The sequence below is a fragment of the Cryptomeria japonica genome, chromosome 9 (assembly GCF_030272615.1).
Source record: "Cryptomeria japonica chromosome 9, Sugi_1.0, whole genome shotgun sequence".
In the NCBI taxonomy this organism is placed as follows: domain Eukaryota; kingdom Viridiplantae; phylum Streptophyta; class Pinopsida; order Cupressales; family Cupressaceae; genus Cryptomeria; species Cryptomeria japonica.
Window position 1 is genome coordinate 290,809,863 of NC_081413.1, and position 7,206 is coordinate 290,817,068.

Sequence of the window (7,206 nt, forward strand, 5' to 3'; positions counted from 1 at the left end):
AATGACAAAACATTAATGCAACACATAATCAATTCCACCAAATGGCCAACAATCTCCCCCTTTGGCATTGATGGAAACACTAGATGTGAAAAATATCTAAGTACTAAGAAATGCCAAACAAGTCTACCCCAATGGAAGACAATCAACAATCTCCCATATATAGCTCTGAATATCAATATCTCCCCTTGTGAATAATATCTTTGTAAAGCTTTGAATTTCTCTTTCTTTTTCACATCAATATCACTGCCCTTTGACATCAATGCTGGAAATCTGACAAAAATATCAAAGCAAAGACATAAACCACGGAATCACAAAGCTAACTACTCTCCCTGAGTAGTAGCATCCCACATCAATGTTGGAATGAATAGTATCTCTGATAGTGCATGTCGGACTAATGCCAAACCGCATCAATCAAGTCTCTACCGAAGGGGTGAAAACTCCCAATCTGTCTCTTAGGTACTCAAATGATTCCTTGGGCAAAGGTTTAGTGAAAATGTTTGTAATCTGCTCTTTAGTGTTTGCATAAACTAGTCTAACTTCATTTGCTTCCACCTTCTCCTTCAAAAATTTCTACTTGATAGATATGTGCTTTTGTTGGTATATGATGAAGCAGTGATAATGTATGTTGTCATTGATGTCAATAAGTGCTCAAGCAGGTGAAATGGTATGAAGATTGGAAGTGGTTATGGTCAACCGGGATGGAGTGGACCGGTGTCGGGGTTCACTAAGTGTGACTACCGGTTGGTAGTTTCAATTCAGCTCTAGGGTTTCTAGTTTGGCTTGTGCAGTGCAATCGATGATGTTTTGTGATGAGTTAGTTAAGAACAAGGATAAGGATCAAGATGCCACATCAGCTATGTGCACGTGAAGGATTTCTTTGAGGATCTTGCGTGTGAAGATCGCATGAATTGTATGTCTACCTCGAGAATGTGCGTCTTTCTTAGAGGTATGTAAAAAGCACATGATGGGTTATTGTTTTCCAGATGCGGTGAAGATTGGACGATGCAGAATGAATTGAGATCTATTTTAGATCATTTCATTCTATGTAATGTATTTGATGGTCAGGATTGGATCGCTTGTAATTGTAAATCTAAAATGTTTAGGGTTTAGGGTTTATGCTACCAACCTAATTGTTGTCTATAAGGTCGATGAGTTTTTTTATTATAGTGGTTGGTACAAGTTGTGTTTGTGTCTGCATGTTGGAGATTTGATACTTGCCAAACTAGAGTGAGGAATTTGTAGAGTGTGATTGTAGAAGAGAGGAACTGAAAAGGATCTGCCTTAGCAAGGAGTGTTGTTATCAGATCAGAGTTTTACCTGTTGTCTTCTAACCATTTCAACAAGAGGTAAATCCCTTGATAGGGTAGCTTTAATAGGCTTTGTTGTAAATCCTCTAACCAGGTGGCTCAAGTTCATTTAGTTATTTAAATCCTCTAGAGACGTAACTCTTAACAGGGTTTCAACCTTTAATAGGGTATATAGCCATCCCTTAACCGGGTGATCCCTAACATGATTGGTTCCTAACAAAACCTTTATTGTAAAGTCTTTAACCGGACTAGGCTCCTAATAGAGTGGACTTCAAAGGAGTTCACAAACAAGCTTGTGGGTATTCATCCCCACTATGGTTTTTCCCATTTGGGTTTCCACGTGAAAAATCTGTGGGTTATGGGTTGTGAGTTTTTCATGTGATGATTGTGTGATTCTGATTAAGTTAGGTATGAATGCAATGTTAAATGGTTGTGGTATTATTGATACAACTCATGCATGATTATATCGGTGGAATAGTCATCAAGATTTACCAAATGTCTTATATCACCTTCTGAATATCAGTGCTAAAGAGACGCAAAAGGGTAGTTCACGGCCTGTGAGTCATCATGGGTTAATTACATTGTTAGTGGAACGTTCTTTGAGGGATGTTTCTCAGATGACATGGGGAGAATTTGAAGATATCAAAAGATTTGGGGAAGGCAATGCCCATGCTGTAGAGGAAACTCTAGCTCAAGAAGGAGCCGCTGAGGGAGCTGCATCCTCTAGGGATTCCATGGCTGTTGAACCTCCTGTTGTTGAAGACATTCCACATGGCATAAAAGAAACCGTGAATGAACCAAGTGCTGAGCCTTCTTCCACTCCAATTAAGACTAGGGCCACACTTTGTAGAAAGAAGGGCAAAGCGAGAGAAGCTACAGAGGAAGAAATTATTGAGAAACCACAAGAGGCATAGGTTTCTCCTACAACCAAAAAGAGAAAAACAAAGAGAGATGGTTATCATGTGGCAGAACCTCCTGCAACCACACAAGGATTGTCATTGAGGATAAGTCATAGGGTTTGACAAAGGTTGCCAGTGCAGAAAAGTACAGAGGTGGCTGTTTCTGTTGAGCCATCTGAGCAAGAACATGGCGGTCCACAAGAAACTCAATTGCAAAGGAATCAGGGTTCTGAAGGATTGACAAACCTAGCCAAAATTGCAGAGCAATTAATAGAGTCAAGCAATAAGTTTCTGAACCCCAGGTAACTACTCACATGCCTCCCTCTTCTCTTGCTAGCCTGTCTATTGCTCTTTCATTTTATAGAGAATGAGAAATAGAGAAATCTAGGGTGAAGGAGATAATCAATAAACATAAAAAGGAAATTGAGAAGAGAGATAAACAAATTGTTGAATTCCAAACTAAGGTGGATACTATAGTAGACATGATCCCTGAATTAATGCAATGTAGGGATCCACCAAGGGTTTACGTTTTGTATTTGAAAGAACAACACCCATGTTTTAAATTAACCTACATTGTTAGGGATTTAAGCCCCTCTTTGGAGACCCCACAAGAATTTTATTATGCTTACCAAATTTCTCCTACAACCATTAAAAATTTACTATGTGAATTGTATTTGCAAAATTATGTTGTCTCCTCTAATACCGAATAGAACCCCCTATTATATATTGGAGATACTCATTCAAAAGCATTAATGTCCTATAAATAAAATTAAATTAGCATGGGAGAACAATCTAGGACACATAGGGACATGGAGCTTGATTGTCCACTATTGCTTAGGGCTGAAGCTAAGAATCCATGACTCTTGTATTATGATTGGCAAAAATTATTGTATAAATCTGACGTTAAGAGTCGAGTTCTGCCACTTAGGGAGGGGGTGCTCTAAGAATATGAGAATCTGATTGAGAGAAAGGGCCACATTGTAGTTGGAAATTTGGCTCAGTGATGGAATAACCTTCCTGAAGAACTTAAATAGGGTGAGCCCCATTCCTTGCCGAATTATCATGCATCCATACAAAGAGCCCCCACGTATATCTGTCTGGGCAAAACAAAACAAAATAATTGGTTATCATTGATATTTTAGCCACCCATTCTCATGTGGCCGCTCATGGGATGCAAAGCCACCGATAAGCCCTATGTTGAATCAGTAGAAGAATCCAGGTGGACCAGGTTAGAGAAAACAAAGGGATTCTACTGGAACCTAGCTACAGGGGGCACAAGATAGGGTACCATTGGTGATTTCAGAGTTAGTGCCCATGTAAGGAATTTTCCTCCTACTGGAGAACCAACAAGAAATTAGGTCGAGGGAAAAATTATGAGTTGAAATAATAGCTCTTTTATGTTTATGTCTGATAAGTTTTTCTTATGTTTTAAATTGCATAATTGGACAATGTGCAGGTCATAGGGTATATTAGAGTTTTGATCGTGTGCATATTGAATATTAACTGAACCTACTGAACCTTGTATTATTTTGGCTAAATATCCCTATAGCTATGAAAATTACTATGATAATTTCATGTACGGATGCATAAATTTATGGTTGATAGAAAATGGATACGTATGTGTTTTCATGCACTAACCCTTGATGCAGGAATAAATAAGTAGCTGCAGAAGCGGTCAAGCTATACCAGTTTGGAGGATCGTGCCATGCAAGCTGTTAGAGATGTTTCAAGACGGTTGGGAATAATAAAGACAATAAGAGAGATGGTGTTCAAATGGAGCGGTTGAAGAACAGTGAGGCAGTAACAAATTAACTTATGTATGTCTTCAACAGATGACGTTCTAGTGAAAACCGTCATGCTATATTCCTGATCGTGTAATGATGAAAGTCCCACAATCTTTGTGGTTGAATTCTTCCTTGTTGTAATAAAAGTTTCCACCTATTCTCATGGGCATGGTCTAGGTAGTTAAGAGTTTGTTATAATCTTCTTATAAATAAATTTCTAAACCTCTTCACAGAGGTTAGATAGAGTTTTTAGAGCTAAGTAGTATTTTCCCTATTTTATGTACTGTAATAGGTTTTGGAGATAATGAATAAAGTTATGTTATTCTGAGCATTTGAAATCTGGGTATGCTCATACAAGGGGCCCCACTTGGCGAGTAATCCTATGTAACTGTTGAATTAAGTTTTCTTTTATTGTATTAATTGTTCTAGCAATTAACTGTTCCTGTAGCCACTAGAACCAGATCCTGTGATTGTTCCTGCAGCCAAAGCAGATAGTGTACTTCTTGTTTGCTAGCTTTGAACATAGATAATAGTTACATTTAAATAATCTTTCAATGTTAATATTTTATGTAGCCATTTATTTGTTGCATCTTTGTATGTTTATTTCAGTAACTTCATTTGCTGCAGTAGGATAGAATGGATTTTACTAGAACTTAGTGCACAAACAGTGCTAGCCCATTTCAAGTAATACATCCCTGAGTTGACAAGTAAATGAACCTTAGCCATAGGAATGATATCTATTTAAAATGGATGTCCAATCCATGAGTTAAGGCTTGAAGTATAGTTATTATCCTAATTGGCAAGCAAACATGTCTATCTTAAACAACTCACAATCAACTCCACATAGATACACTTATCATGCAAAACAAGCTAGGAGACAAATTGATCATAAATAATATTCCTCCTTGATTTTTGGCAGCCCACATTCAAATCAATCATTATAATGCATTCCAGAACTAAAACTAGGCCTATCATCTATGTAGTAATAGATTCATGAACCAAACACATCCTTCTGCTACTCTAAGATTCCAAAAAATTCTAGATACAAACAATACTTGTGTAGGAATACTCACCATTCAAATTGAAATTCATTATGCTCAGCCTATAGAAGATACAAACCTCTTGCAGGTAGGTAAAGAAAGCTCATTGTCTGGGTAACACTATCAAATATTTTGGACCAAGCTTCTAGACTACTTCCATCAACTCATATTTAAACTAATTTCATAGTCATATCAATCAATGGGACTGTGTAAGTTTAGTTTTTGCTCAAAATTCTCTCCAAGACATTTCATTACTATAACTCTTCACTCTTCGAGATACAATAGGATCAATCAACATGAGCAACATCATCAGAGATAACTTATGCCTAATATTCTAACATCGAGGACAACATATATTCAACTTTGACATCAATGATACTTTTTTTCAACAATATCCCCCTTTGTCATTGATGGTAAACAAAAAAATGTTATTTGGCACATCAACTCAATATTAGAGAAATCTAATATGTTAGGACTAATACTCCTCTTATATGAACATATAACTTATCTCTATTCTATTAATATTTTGAGTCCACTTCTCCTACTTTGACATCAACACGAGGGCTTCACTTAGTGAACCTGGGTTATAGCACATGCATTCATGGAATACTAAAGAATCCCCTCATTTTAAAAAAAATATTGCCCTAAACTCCTTTTTTGTCACCCCCTCCCAATACATAGCCCAAATTAAAAGCCCCATATTTTTACCAAATATTGTTATTTTTCATAGGTGGAATTAATAACCCCTCTATTTTCATTGATAGGTAATATATTACACCCTCATTTTTGGGGTATTAAACCCCCCAATATGAATGCATGTGATATAATATTGCCTAGCCACTAAAGCCCCTGTGGACATCAATGGCAAAGGTCAACATTCTGGAAAGAGTCCCCCTAAGTTTGTGCATCGATAATCTTAATGATTGATCCATTTACATCAATCTACAAGACCATTAATCTTCTTGCATTAGGGATTTAACACTCTCCCTCATACTATATTTCTTCTTGATTCAAGAGGGAGAAACAACCTCCAACTTCATGTAGAGATACTCAAAGGTATCCTTGGGAAGCGTTTTTGTGAAGATATTTGCTATCTATTCCTTGGTCTCAACATATTCCAATTGTACCTCCTTATCTACCACTTTCTTTCTCGAGATATGATATTTAATTGTAATATGCTTTCTCCTTGAATGCATCACCAAACTCTTTAAAATATTAATGGAACTTATATTATCACACATAATTGAAATAGGTTCATCAAATTTCACCTTCATTTCTTTCAAATTTTTCTTCATCCATAAAACTTGTGTACAACAAGAAACTACTGCAATGTATTTTGCTTCAATGGTAGATAGGGACACTGAATCTAGCTTCTTACTTAGCCATGAGACTAAGCTTTCTTTAGAAAATAAATCTCCTTGACTGGTACTCTTTCAATCATCAATACATCATGCCCAATCTGCATTAGTATATGTAGTCAAATTGAGTCCTTACTTTTGGGGTACCACAATCCAAAATCCATTGTGGCTTTCAGGTAACGGAAAATACTAACATGAGTCTCTTTTGGTGTTTCTTGAAATCTTGCTACCATTCCAACTACTTGCATGATATTCAATCTATATGCAATCACATACAACAAAAACCCAATCATAGATCTATGTAAAGTTTGATTTGCTAGAGCTGAACCACCATCCTTCCTCAACTTACATCTGGGAACCATTAGTGTTCCTATTGGTTTACAGTGTTCCATGTTAAATTTGTTTAACATCTCTTGTATATATATGGTCTAAGAAATGAATATACCCTTGTCTGATTGCCAAATTTGTAATCCAAGAAAGAAAGATAACTCACCAGACATAGACATCTTGAAGTCTCTTTACATATGATTCCAAATTTTTGTACACATAGTATCACTGCTTCTTCCAAAGATAATATCATCAACATAAACTACCACTATTAGAAATTGATCATCTTTAGTTTTTATATGTATGAATTATTTTTAGCACAACCTCTACAAAAACCTTGGTGTTGCAAGTACTTATCCAGTTGGGAATACCAAAATCTTAGAGCTTGTTTAAGTCCATATAGGGCCTTCTTCAATCTGCATACAAACTCTGGTATGTCTAAATTCTCAAAATCTTTAGTTGCTCAATATAAAATTCCTCTTATAAATTCC